This window comes from Macrobrachium nipponense, chromosome 28 (assembly GCF_015104395.2).
Source record: "Macrobrachium nipponense isolate FS-2020 chromosome 28, ASM1510439v2, whole genome shotgun sequence".
NCBI classification, from domain to species: Eukaryota; Metazoa; Arthropoda; class Malacostraca; order Decapoda; family Palaemonidae; genus Macrobrachium; species Macrobrachium nipponense.
In genome coordinates, this window is record NC_087217.1 from 64,818,691 (window position 1) to 64,833,690 (window position 15,000).

Below are 15,000 nucleotides of genomic sequence, written 5' to 3' on the forward strand. Positions count from 1 at the left end.
AAGTAACACTAAGGGATGGTTTTCATACAGGGCAATAATAATAATAATAATAATAATAATAATAATAATAATAATAATAATAATAATAATAATAATGATAATAATAATAATAATAATAATGATAATAATAATAGTAATAACATGAAGAGCAAAATACCCATCCTCAAACAACAAACTATTTGTAAACATGTGAAAAATTTTAAATAACACAAACAAACAGTCATACTACTGTGGATTTACTTTCCTAATAATAATGATAACAATAATAAAATCGTCTGAAGTTGTTATTGCCCCGGTTACGGGTAATAATAATAATAATAATAATAACACTAATAAAATCACCTAAAATTGTTGTAGGCCCGGTTGCTGGTATACATAAAGCATGATAAAAATAATAGTATGGCAAAACTCTCTATCGCGAGAGTATATATATAATGTTCTAAAGGGTCCACAATAATACAAAGTTTTAAGAGTCCGTGTATAATTTTTAAAACTACAAAAAGCTTTCGAACCCTTCCCTGAGTTCATCTTCAGTCCAAATGATTTGGACTGAAGATGAAGCCAAGGAAGGGTTCGAAAGCTTTTTGTAAAGTCTTAAAGATGATACACGGGCTCTTAACACTATTATTGTGGACCCTTTAGAACAAAATAATAGTAATAAGAACAAAATTGCCTAAAATTGTTGTAGGCCCGGTTGAAGGTACAATAATAATAATAATAATAATAATAATAATAATAATAATAATAATAATAATAATAATAATAATAATAAACTTGCCTAAAGTTGTTGTAGGACCGGTTTCGGGTATAAATAAAGAATAATAATAATAATAATAAAATAATAATAATAATAATAATAATAATAATAATAATAATAATAATAATAATAATAATAATAAAAGTACTTAAAATTTTTGTAGGCCTGGTTTCGGGTATAAATAAATAAATAAAAAATAAATAAATAAATAAATAAATAAATAAATAATAATAACATTATAATCAATAATAAAATTGCCTAATATAAAAGCATATTATTATAATAATAATAATAATAATAATAATAATAATAATAATAATAATAATAAAATAATAATAATAATAATAATAATAATAAACTTTTTTGGGTATAAATAAATCATAATAATAATAATTATAATAATAATGAAATTGCCTAATAATTGTTGTAGGCCAGGTTTCGGGTATAAATGAATAAATAAATAGATAAATAATAATATAATAATAATAATAATAATAATAATAATAATAATAATAATAATAATAATAATAATAATAATAATACAATAATAGGCTGAAGTAGCTCCAGGACTCATGCAGAAGAGTGTGATCCTAGAAACGGCACACATAGTAAGAAAAGTGATGGACTCCTAAGGAGGCAGGTTGCAACCCGGAACCCCACACTATAAATACCACCCAGTCCAATTGGAGGACTGTGATAGAGCAAAAAAAACAAAAAAAAATTATGATAATAATAATAATAATAATAATAATAATAATAATAATAATAATAATAATAGTTAGAAGAAGAAGAAGAAGAAGAAAAAGAAGAAGAAGACTTATAAACGGCGTATATATGAAAGACAAGAAACAACGTTCGTCCACATTTGACCTGATTTCCCGCACTGTACTGAAAGGACACTGCTATGTTCCGGCGCATTTCCTTAGAAACTGGCACTGGCGCCGAAGGACCCTCCAAAACATTGTGAATGGCAACGTAACGTCCCCATCTAGCCCAGGCCAGACAAAGATAGAAATAGTCAATGGAAAAAGCGTGCGCTTTTAATGAAACAGACATGTACCGCTGTAATGCAAAAGCAACGACTTGTATAATACAAGTAAAAAATGCGCCAAAGATTCTTCTGAGTAATCGAGTTTATCTGTCGGTGGTCTCGGTACAATGCTGTATGAGCTGTGGCCCACGAAACTTTAATCAGGGCCAGGTGGTGGCCTGGCGCATATCGTTGCCAGATGCACACCTATATGGCTAATTTTAACCTTAAATAATATAAAAACCACAGAGGCTAGAGGGCTGCAATGTAGTGTGTTTTTAAGATCTGAGGGCGAACAGAAAAAAAATTATGGACGGACGGACAAAACCGGCTCAATAGTTTACTTTTCAAAAAACTAATAAATTATGCTTTCTGGAAATTCGAGCGATGAGAAAACAAAGTGCTGGATAGGCGTCAGGAACTGGTGGAATTTCAAGTGAAATGCTGAGAGATATGAGGCCTTACCAGGATGTGTAGGGCATGTCTGGTTGACGGAAAGGTACCAAACGAATTGGTCATTATAGGGTGGGGATTAATTTCGAAAAATTCGTGCTCATAGTGATCAGAAGAAAAAAAATTACTTACTGAAAGCCCTAGAAATGAAATAAACAGCTATATATAATGAAATAGTCATTCTTACTAAAGGGCATTTTTTTTTTTAACTAGGACTAATAGATAAGGTTTGGTGTCTTAACAGGTAAAAAATACAGTACTGGAGTGATAATTAATCAAGAAATAAGACAGCACAAACCAGTAGCAATGGAAAAATGAATAATGGAAGAGTAATGAAACAAATAATCTACTGGAGAATAAAATAATATAAAATAAAGATAATGGAACGAATTCCAATCGAAAACAAAGGCACAGAAATGCTTCCATTTAAGGAAATTATATCTTTAGTGGTGCTTGGTGTGAAAAAGATATATATTAGAAATAAGGCGTGATCGGACCTCCAGCTTACTTGGCCCGCATGCACGATTTTCCCTTCACGCATAAAGTTGTAAACATTATATTCCTAGCTTTAACCGTAAATTAAAACATTCTAAAATTCATGGTTATCAGATGTTAACGTAATTTTTCAGTTTTTAGTCAACCTTGTGATTTTGTTAACATTTAATATTAAGACATTTAGTATTTAAGTATTTATTTTTAAGGAAATTTGTATTGTATATATTACAAAAGTTAAGTTTTAGTGTGGTGATTTTGCGCCTCCTCCCCGCTCGTTAAAATTTTTGAATTACCCTTTTAACACAATTATCTTTTTGTTTACGTTTGGGTACGTGACTGGAGCCCTCGGTGAAGGAGGTGAGAAGAGACAAAGCGAGTGTTTGGGCAGACAGTTCGGGCTATCTACAGAGGCTGTCCCTTTTTTGCTCTGCAGCTGCCGCTCTTAATATATTTTATCGACGCTTTTGGGAGTACTTTGAGCCGCCCTTCGCAGGTACACATCTGGCCACCTGCGGTGTTGTGTACGCTGTACTTTGAGTGCTGTCCTTCGCAGGTACGCTTCTGGCCACCTGCGGTGTTGCGTCCTGCGTGTATTGCAGGTGATTTGTGCCACCTGCGGACTTATCTCACTGCCACCTCAGTGGAAGAGTTTTCCTGAGGTGTTAGAAGCATTCGCTTTTCCAGGACGCCTTGGTTATTGCAGCTGTGGGGGCCTTGATGCCCGTCAGAAGTCAAGTAGGGAGACAGATCCCAGGTAAGCGTTCCTTTTTGTATGGTCGTGCAGGACCTCTCGACTCCTCCTTCCTGGTGCTTCTGTACTCCCCTGTTAGCAGAGTTCTGAAATTGTTTGGATCACGGCCTACTGTAAGGCAAGACCTTTTGTTATTAGTCCTGGATCACGGACTCCCCTTCTGAGTGTGAGGAGATATTTTTGTTATTATTATTTGTATATATATAGTTATATCTTATAATGAACTGTTGACAGTTGGAATTTTGTTGCCCCTTTTGATTGTTTGGTTATAATTATTCTTATGGTGTTAACAGCCTCGTGGCTTTTATATTTGTTTATATTATAAGTTTAGATTATCAACATAGGTAGGAGATTAAGTGTTTTCTCCCTGTTACTCTTCGCCTTCCTTCCCATCCTATTTAGTTATAGGTAATGGTTATTTTATTCATTTTGATCTGGCCAGTTATATTGCATATTTTGTTGTATTTGCATTCATGTGTTTCTCTCTATCTCTGTTTAGGGCTTAGTTTTTAGTAGTTAGGAATCCCAAGGGATTATTTAAGGACTAGAATTTGTCCTTGGCAGTCACAAGGTTGACTTTGATTATTTTTGTTTGTTAATAAATATTGTTGAGTTTTTCTGAGTGTTTTCGTCTCCATTGACCATCTTTTACTGGATACTCTGTAACAACACTGAGTGTACATCCTTTAGTGCAGACAAACCTGCATCACGGCCCAACAAGGGTCGTAACAATGGTTACATGGAGCCTTTTTTCACCAACGAAAAATTAAATAAATACCCTATATCTTAGTAGATATAATTGTTCTGTACTGTTACACATTATTTATTTTCTTAGTTTTTATTCAAATAGATGAATCATAAATAATGCTTTGTGCCTGTTGTTTGGGCCGAGTGTGTAGGTCCATACTAGACCTCTCACTCTCTTTCATAACTTGCTTCCTTTATGGACTTCTATAGGCAAGTGTCCACGCTGGCATAAGCCCCGCCTAAACTAAGTTAACCAATAAAGTGGATTGGTAGATTAAAAATTATAAAAAAGCATAATCTGGTGAGATGAATGATTTTCGGTAATTGTTTATGAGAATATTTTTGGACCGACCACTAAAACTGAATTGGCTGATTAAATAGAAACAATGCGTGATCCGACCTCCAGCTTACTCGGGGCACGTGCTCAAATCTATGGGCAAATAGCGCTTGTTTCACCAACGAGAATCAAAAATAAGTGCGCTACCTTTTATTAGAAATAAATGTTCCGTACTGTTTAACATGCGCATTATTTATTTTTTACATTTTCATTCTAATAAATAAATCATAAAAATCCTATCCTATAATTTCTGTATCTTTAACTCAACGCGAAACACCTTTTTCAGACCTTTTTTGGCTCTTCCATAAACTTTTCCAACAGCCTCAACAAGAACAACAACAACAACAACAAAAACAACAACAACAACAAATTAGTTTGCAGGCTTACTCCCCTAGTAAGCGAAAAGCAAAGTCTAGTGAGATCAATTATTTTCGGTAATTACTAATGAGAATATTTTGAGACCAACCAATCAAACTATAGACTGGTTGATCAAAAAGAGAAAAAGCAGTCTAGTGAAATAAATGATTTTTGGGAATTATTAATGAAAAATATTTTGCCATGAGAACGATCACCATTCGACTTGCTCCTGCCGTGATCAATACTGATCTCTTTAACAACGTGTACACAACGGGATTCCGACTTCGTATCGCTGTCTTTATGAGATACTGTCCTCAATTAAACAGATGACTAACCAATCACAGGTGTTGAAATGCTGACCTTACACTTTTAGACACACATGAATCATTTGCAGATGTTCTATGGTGACCTAGACTGCTCAGAATCATAACTTATGAATGAGATCAATGAAAGAAGAAATAGATAGAAGCAATTTTGAAAATAATTTAGAACAGAAATGCGTAAAAGTGTAGAGAAATCAGTGCAAAAAATATTGGGAAATAAATGTAAGTAAACTTAGAATAATCGTTGTTAAGAATTATGTAATGGGCCGCTTGGACTAAAATGTTGGTCATAAAAAAATAGAGAGGCACGGGATAATAGAATTAATTATAATTACAATAATCGTTAATGAGTTGTACAATAAAGAGAAGAAGAAGAAAAAATTTGCTTTGATTTACTTATGAATAATAAGACACATGAATTATCCAAACTTAAAATTACAATAAACGCTAATGAAAAATGAGATCTAGTAATAACGCAATTAAAATTATACTGAACTTGATTAACTGTCAGTGAAAAACAAGATACCGGGATAACATTAAAGTTGCACTGAACACTAATGAAACATTATAAGATTCAGGTAATCTAAATAGATCTATACTGATCACTTACGCCAAAAAAAAAGATACAAGGTATAGACGACATTAAATTTACACTGATCATTAACAAAAAATAATAATTGCCGCTGGTTCTAGAGTATATATATATATATATATATATATATATATTATATATATATATATATATATATATATATATATATATATATATAATGTATATATATACATACATGTATATATATTTATATATATATATATATATAATATATATATAATATGTGTGTGTGTGTGTGTGAGTGTATAAGAACTAGAGACATCTATTCATGAATGATACATATATACTGGTCAGTAGAAGCTATTTTTGTCTTTCGAATTGAGATATACCATACGGCAGATTAATAGACTATAATGAGGAAACAACAGCTTGTTAGCAGGCGCCGTATTCCTTAATATATCAAATGAATTATTGTGTAGCTGAGGCCATCATCTAGAAGCGTTATTGGATTTTCCCTTGACAGTGACCATTAAGGGTTTTAAGCCGGTATGTATCCAACTTTGCTGAGTGCTTTAGTACAAGCCCGTTTGTGATTACCGTTAAAACCTTAACAAAATGCTGTAGATATCATAAAGATAATGACCTCCAAGGTAACGACCCCCGAAAACCCTTGGGGGTCCTTGTTACATTCCGAAGCACGAAAAATAATCATGAACCGATATAAAAGGACGAGCAGTAAATTCGGACCAGATGTTCTCCGTATTCCAAAAATCACGTCTGTTTTGGCAGTGGAATTCACAAATAATTAGCAAAAATTGTTTGTAGACAGGAGAAATAGTGTTATAGCAGCAGAATCCACTGGATCCCACAAATAATTGGCAATAATTATTTGTAGATGGAAGGAGTTTTAGCAGTAGAATCCACTGGATTCCACAAATAATTAGCAAAAATTGTTTGTAGACAGAAGGAGAAATAGTGTTATAGCAGCAGAATCCAATAGATCCCACAAATAATTGGCAATAATTATTCGTAGACGGAAGGAGTTTTAGCAGTAGAATCCACTGGATCCCACAAATAATTAGTAATAATTATTTGTAGACGGAAGGAGAAATTATGTTTTAGCAGTAGAATCCACTAGATCCCACAAATAATTGGCAATAATTATTTGTAGACGGAAGGAGTTTTAGCAGTAGAATCCACTGAATTCCACAAATAATTAGCAATTATTATTTGTAGACGGAAGGAGTTTTAGCAGTAGAATCCACTGGATCCCACAAATAATTAGCAATAATTATTTGTAGACAGAAGGAGAAATTATGTTTTAGCAGTAGAATCCAGTAGATCCCACAAATAATTGGCAATAATTATTTGTAGACGGAAGGAGTTTTAGCAGTAGAATCCACTGAATTCCACAAATAATTAGCAATAATTATTTGTAGACGGAAGGAGTTTTAGCAGTAGAATCCACTGGATCCCACAAATAATCAGCAATAATTATTTGTAGACGGAAGGATAAATTATGTTTTAGCAGTAGAATCCACTAGATCCCACAAATAATTAGCAATAATTATTTGTATACGGAAGAAGTTTTAGCAGTAGAATCCACTAGATCCCTAATTATTTGTAGACAGAAGGAGAAGTGATGTTTTAGCAGTAGAATCCAGTGTATCCCACAAATAATTGGCAATAATTGTTTGTAGACAGAAGGACAAAGGGTGTTTAGCAGCAGAATCCAATGAATCCTACAAATAATTAGCAATAATTATTTGTAGACAGAAGAAGAAATGATGTTTTAACAGTAGAATCCACTGAATTCCACAAATAATTGGCAACAATTATTTGTAGGCGGAAGGAAAATGATTTTATGTTTCATGTATTATAAGGAATCTCTATGAAATGCGATATATACGATAGTCAATATTAAAATTCAATCAGTTCATAATCGCCATTTTTAACAAAACCTAAGTCAGCATAATAATAATAATATAATAATAATAATAATAATAATAATAATAAATATTACTCTACCTACATTATTATTATTATTATTATTATTATTATTATTATTATTATTATTCGTAAAGAAGTAGAGGTAGAGAAATCATAAATAATATCATAAGCGAATTAACCACTACTATGCCTTTTAGAAATTGCTAGAGGTCAGTATGGCAATTAAACCTAAAAATAAGTAACTGTTCTTTGTCTAATAAAACCGCATGTAATAATAATAATAATAATAATAATAATAATAATAATAATAATAATAATAATAATAATAATAATTGGGATGCAAACCTAGAATGAGATATTTGTAGGAAAATTATTGCAAAATGTACATTTGTGATTATGAGATTTTATTATTATTTAACAACAACAACAACAACAACAACAACAACAACAACAACAACAACAACAACAACAACAACAATAATAATAATAATAATAATCATATTAGGTCGCTGAAATTTTCAGTTTGCTTTTGTCATTTCTAAATTTAGTTTTTTCTTTACCTACAATGGTGTTATTATTATTATTATTATTATTATTATTATTATTATTATTATTATTATTATTATTATTATTATTATTATTATTATTAAATAAATTGTTCACCAACTGATGTTTAGTAAGAGGAAAATATTCTTCTCCGGCTGGTTTAGATTAAGCTGGTTTAGGACAGAACTGGCCATAAGGTCAGGTGTATGGAAGTGATTAGAAATCCTGATATGGACTTCCGAACTCAGGCAGACCAACCGAGACGAAGCCCGTGTCTTTCCTAGCGGCGGTAAGCTGAACATTTCTTGATGTATTCATCACTACTGCTAATTATACTGACGATGTTAAATATTCCACTGATATTCATTCTAAGTATGAACTAATGATGCGGCGATTACTACTATTTTTTTAAATAAAAATAGACTGATAATGTGCAAGCTGTAAATCTTTGGTCTAAATAGTTATCGATCTAACACCTTCATTGTGATCGATATGAACTTCCCAGTTTACTGATTTCATCATAAAACCTACGTCCACCAGCAGAGTATATATAAACCTATTAGATAAAAAAAAAAAAACGGAATTTCTTACCCAAAAAGTGCGGAACAAAATCCAACTAACGTACCTTGAAGTTAAAACCGATAAAAAGTCCCGCTTTCACAGCCTCCGAAATATGCTCATCACCTGAGTCAGAACAGCCTCTGGGTCTACGCACAGCCCATCCGGAGAGCCTCCCTGTCGACAGACGGCAGTAATCACACTGAGACTGAGAGGGAGAGTGAGAGGTTCTGAAATCCACGAGTCCCAGAGCACACCTCTGAGCAAACCGCTAAGGCACTATGACATCATACTTCCCGTCTGGCACTCGAGGTGGTGCCGGTGGTTGCGTCGTTGCCAATCGCTCATCTAACGACGCGCTATCTTCGCTATGTTTAGCGTAGTGTTATATGCTGCTTGCTATGTGGTCATTTATTGTTTTAGTGACTCTAAGTGTTTATATAACGTGAGCGTTAGCGGCAATGGGATAAAATTCCTTTACTTATTGTGTAAATTTTGACTTAGAGAGAGAGAGAGAGAGAGAGAGAGAGAGAGAGAGAGAGAGAGAGAGAAATAACATACACTGGAAGAGACAGTGAAGGCCATAACCCAGCTGCGTTCTGTATGAGTCAATTTCTCTCTCTCGCTCTTTCAATTTATACGTATGTTGCTCTGGAAAGTTACCACGGAAAACCTGTTGCGGATGAGTCATGGAGACGAAATTCCGTGGCAGTCCTCAGCACAAAACGTATAAATTGAGAGAGAGAGAGAGAGAGAGAGAGAGAGAGAGAGAGAGAGAGAGAGAGAGAGAGAGACTCATACAGAATGCGATTAGGTTAAGGCTTAGGCTTCCCCTTCCAACACAGGTTATTTCTCTCTCTCTCTCTCTCTCTCTCTCTCTCTCTCTCTCTCTCTCTCTCTGAGTCAAACGTTTCACATACGCTAAGGAATTTTATTCCGTTCAAGCTAACGCTCACGCTACATAAACACTTGGATTATCTAATAAAATAAATTACCACATAGGAAGAAGCATCTAGCACGTCCTGATCATTCTGACGATATATATAATATATATATATATATATATATATATATATATATATATATATATATATATATATATATATATATATATATATATATATATATATATATATATATATATATATATATATATACACACTTCATGAGTGTGTGCTAACGTAATAGGATCATCACTGAAACTTGTTGATTTAGTCACCGGAAGGAGAAACGAAAGTGAAACTCTAGCAAGTGCTTCCCTGTATTCGTTTGCTGCACAGATGTTAGGGCCCAAACCCGTAAGAGCCTGACAACTACCTTAAATTTTTCTTGTATTCGTCCTTATTACTTGCTTAACTTATATATATATTAAATTATATAGTATATAATTTATTAAATTAATATAACTATATTAGTATATGATATATTATAAAAATAAGATAGATAGATAGATTAGATATTATTTATATACTGTATATATATGTGTAGATATATATGTATATATACATACACACACAAACACACACACACACACATATATATATATATATATATATATATATATATATATATATATAATATATATATATATATATATATAAATGAATGTCGTCAACGAATGTCTCTTACCGTAATACAACAGTATAATATGCAGATAAAAGGCCCGTAAAACACTTTTTGAACGTTGCAACCTTATATTTCGAACACTTCCTTCTGTGCCCCTGATCACTGGTAAAATATGGACATACGTAGGATGTCTTACAAGAGTATTTATACAAATCATAAATGTAGGTGAGGCAGTACGACGCCGTCCACACAAAAGGAAGAAGTTGGCAACTGCTATCCTCAGTCAAACGAACAATACGTATATAGTACCTGTCAGGAGGACACTGGAAATCGGATGATACCGACGAAGTTACTCACTCACCAGGGCTCTTCTCCAGCAGGTGTTCCAAAGAATACGCTCACCGTACCTACCACACCCACGTGAATTTTTATCACATCATTGTGATTCATATACTTAAGCTACAAATGTCCTTTAATATCCAATTCGCTCTACCTCGGAATTCATATATTTTCATATAGGTTAGCTGAAGGGGAATTTTTGAGTTGATAATAAGTTCGTCCTCTCGTGGGTTCGAACCAGCGCGCAGCGGACTGAGGAGAAATCAGGACTTCGGTGATGTTATCGCCTCGGACATCATCATCTGTCCATAATTTACCAGTGAACAGGGACGTGTGAATAATGTTATTATGGACCTTTTTTCTCCATATTATATACCGCTGGACCCAGTAAAAGACATTCATATACATGTACACACACACATATATATATGTATATATATATACATACGCACACACACACACACACACACACACACACACACACATATATATATATATATATATATATATATATATATATATATATATATATATATATATATATATATTCGTGGATGTACACATTGATTATGAGTTAAAATAAATTTTCATCTGAGAGAGAGAGAGAGAGAGAGAGAGAGAGAGAGAGAGAGAACCAGGATGCCCTGTCAATATATGTATATCTCATGTCTGTGCATTCAGGTAAACACACGAGGGTAAACATTCCCCTTGAGACCCCTCACTTCTCCCCAGTTCCCTCAGTTGCGACCTTGTTCCCTCGGAAGGCGGAACTCTGTTCCCGGCTACTTGATCTGGGGTGTGTTTTAGTTCCACGTTAATCAATAGGTCTTTTACCTGCTGGAACGATGTCAGTGTTACATAAGTGTGAGATCCTTCCGTTAAAGTGACAGAAATCGAGATGTGAATTCTGGAATTCCAGTTCAATCATTCGACGAATTAATCGCGACCAAACTGTTATTTTTTGGGTGAAATTTTCTTTTTACTGGAAATTCATTAACAGATGTGAAAAGGGAAAAACGAATTGTTTCAGAGTTGAATTTCATTATCGTGGTTTTTTGAGTCACGGAAAAAAAAACATTGAGCTTGGAAGAATAATATTTGTATGTCTTACCGACCATAGCCAAGAGATAAATGTGATTTTTAATCCGGTATAAAAGGTGTTAATGCTCCTGCAAAATGTTGGGAGTCGACTGCTTTCGTTTCTTGACAACAGCGCAAATTGGTCTCGAATGACGGTATAATTTAATGGAGGCGGGGTTTGGGGGGGTGGGGGGTTGAGTTTGTCGGCCGGAAGTGACTCGCCGGTACCTTACCAAATAGGTTGCATAGAAAACGTCAATAGTCTGATTCCCCGTTCCACGATCATCACCCCTCGCCTTCCACCCTCCCACCTCAGAATGCTTTCATTAATAACGCCCTCGATGTATACACTCTTTGTGAAAATTCCGCCCCCTGGAATATAAACATGCAATTCGTACAATATTTCGCCTTGTCAAAGCCAGTAGGAATAATGACTGTTTCTTTGACAAATGCAGCAACATTGCCATGGTACTGGGAAAAAACATTTTAATACTACATGTTGAACTGTAATGATCCAATGCGATGGTTACTGTGCGTCTTAAATCAAAAGACGGACAAAATTTGAAGCCCAACAAAAACAAAGACAATGCATTTTTATGATAGCTTCTCCTTGTCAAACCCGGTTCAATAATATTTGCTTTCGGGGGGAAAAATGCGTCAATATTTTCCGAAATTCTATGATCCATTATACACAATGCCCCACGACAAATGAAGTTTCAGCTCAAACCTGCACTTTCGTTTAACCGACGATCTGGCTCTCCTTCAGGTCAGAGTTCGTGCGGAGTTGCTGTGGTAGATTCACATCAACCGTGCATCTGATGTCTAGGCCAATCCCTTACGACGCTCCTGATTGGCTGTTGATAAGCTAATCACAGGGCTGGAAACTCTCAGTCTCTCGAGAGAGTTCCCATGGGTAGGATCTACGTTCCACCTTTCCTGAGGGATACGTCTTTCAAAAGTATCCCTCAAGAGAGGTGGAACTTACATCCTGCCTATGTGAACTCTCGATAGAGACTGAGAGTTTCCAGCCCTGTGATTGGCTTATCAACAGCCAATCAGGAGCGTCGTAAGGGACTGGCCTAGACATCAGATGCACGGTTGATGTGAATCTACTAAAATAACATTCTAAAAAAGAAACTCGATTATCTGAGAGTCTCCACCCGCCAGTATCTAGTGACTTCCACTTCATTAAAAAAAAAAAAAAAAAAAAAGCTATTTCGTTCATATTAGAAAGCACAACTAACTGCGTGTCAGTCATGATCAACGCTTTCTTATAGGCAGTAATGCACACGCAACAGTGCTTGCACGCACACTCTGTTCTGGACATTCTTCTATTGGTTTTGAACATCAAAAAGCGCAGATATACGCAAACTCTCTCTCTCTCTCTCTCTCTCTCTCTCTCTCTCTCTCTCTCTCTCTCTCTCGGTATATATATATATATATATATATATATATATCATATAATATATATATATATATATGTGTGTGTGTGTGTGTGTGTGTGTATATATACTATATACTATATAATATATAAGATATATATATATATATATATATATATATATATATGTGTGTGTATTTATATAATGAAGTTTTATTTGCTATATGATATTTATATACATGTATATTTGTATAAAAATATATATATATATATATATATATATATATATATATATATATACATGCACACATACATAAAAACAAATATAAGTGTGTGTGCGTATGTACGTATGTATGCATGAAACAAAAACAAAAGTGTGTAAATTCATCTGGCAAATCCTGCCACAAATTGTTTTGCTGAGAAGATGTCAAAGGTTAATGTACTACTACTCTCTACAGTCAAGAAAAACGTCCACTCGATCTTGTGTTTGTAAACAAACCAGCCGAGTAACCTTCCTCTACTCACAGGGAGTATTTTTATTCCGTGATTCTACTCCCATTATCCTACTCCCACATTCTTCGAAGAAATATGTTGATATTGTCTATAACAGACTCTATATCAATGTTTTTTTTCCCGGACTTTGGTCTTGAACGTCTTCGACAACGACGTTAAAAGTTGTAAGAATGAAAGTTCGAGAGAGATAGTTTGTGTTTGTCATAATTCCTCACTCTTTGAAGAAATATGTTAATATATTGTCCAATAACGCCACGTTCCAAGAATGAAAGTTCGAGAGAGTTATTTTATTATTGTCATCATTCCACGCTCTGAGGAAAAATGTTAACACTGTCTGTATTAATGGTTTTGGTCTTAAATGTCTTCGACAATGTTGCTTAGAGAAACGCATTAATATCGTGACGCAGAAACGAAACGTCCCAAATGACATTATGAATCTCAAGCACACTTGCATTGTGCAGAACCACAGTTTGAATTCCTTTTATGTTTATTTATTTCATCTTATTTTTTTAACAAGCGGATTTCGTTCTCGGTAAGGGAATTGCATCTGTCCTTTTGTTAAATCACGTGAATGATTTACTTTAGTTTATTTCCATATTTTTTCCGTACTGGGCTGCTTTGCTGTTGGAACCTTTTGGGCCACAGCAATAAACGTTTGCAAATGAGCCTGCAGCCTCAATAATAATAATAATAATAATAATAATAATAATAATAATAATAATAATAATAATAATAATAATAATAATAATAATAATAATATAATTTAATTGTTTCCATTTTCTTGAGGAGACTGCGAAAAAAAAATTTATTTTGCAAAATCAGGTTTGTTCTAAAATGTCATCTAATTATTATTATTATTATTATTATTATTATTATTATTATTATTATTATTATTATTATTATTATTATTATTATTATTATTATTATTTATCTGCTGAGTAAAATTATTTTCCGAATAGAGAAACTGGGCCTGTCCCCTGCAGCCTTACCTCGAGGTTATAGAACTATGATTATTAATATTAGACAACCGAAGTTTACTTAACAGTATGAAGAGCAGTGTTCAGAAAGAGATTCATATTGTGCTTTGAAATTCCAGTTATCTTGCAAATGCATTCCACGCACGATTCTCTGCATGTCAAAGATTCTTAAATTTTCAAAACTACATTGCATTGTTTTCAGATGCCTTGGTACAAAAAAATAAGAAAAAAAAAGTCTTCATAATTCAAACGATCTCACGGGAGATTGTTCGCTTTGTGTTTTAGAG

The 15,000-nt window shown here is 33.6% G+C and overlaps 1 long non-coding RNA gene across 2 annotated transcripts in view; it reads right to left on the bottom strand.

Moving 5' to 3' along the window:
• Positions 1-9,149, bottom strand: part of LOC135201837 (uncharacterized) — an 18,687-nt gene extending 9,538 nt beyond the window's left edge. The window contains exon 1 of one of the 2 annotated variants that reach the window (XR_010311617.1): positions 8,925-9,149. This is a non-coding gene — a long non-coding RNA (uncharacterized LOC135201837). Of the gene's footprint in view, positions 1-8,890 lie in introns of both variants that reach the window. The other variant, XR_010311616.1, reaches the window with a different exon arrangement.
• Between the last annotated feature and the right edge of the window lie 5,851 nt (positions 9,150-15,000).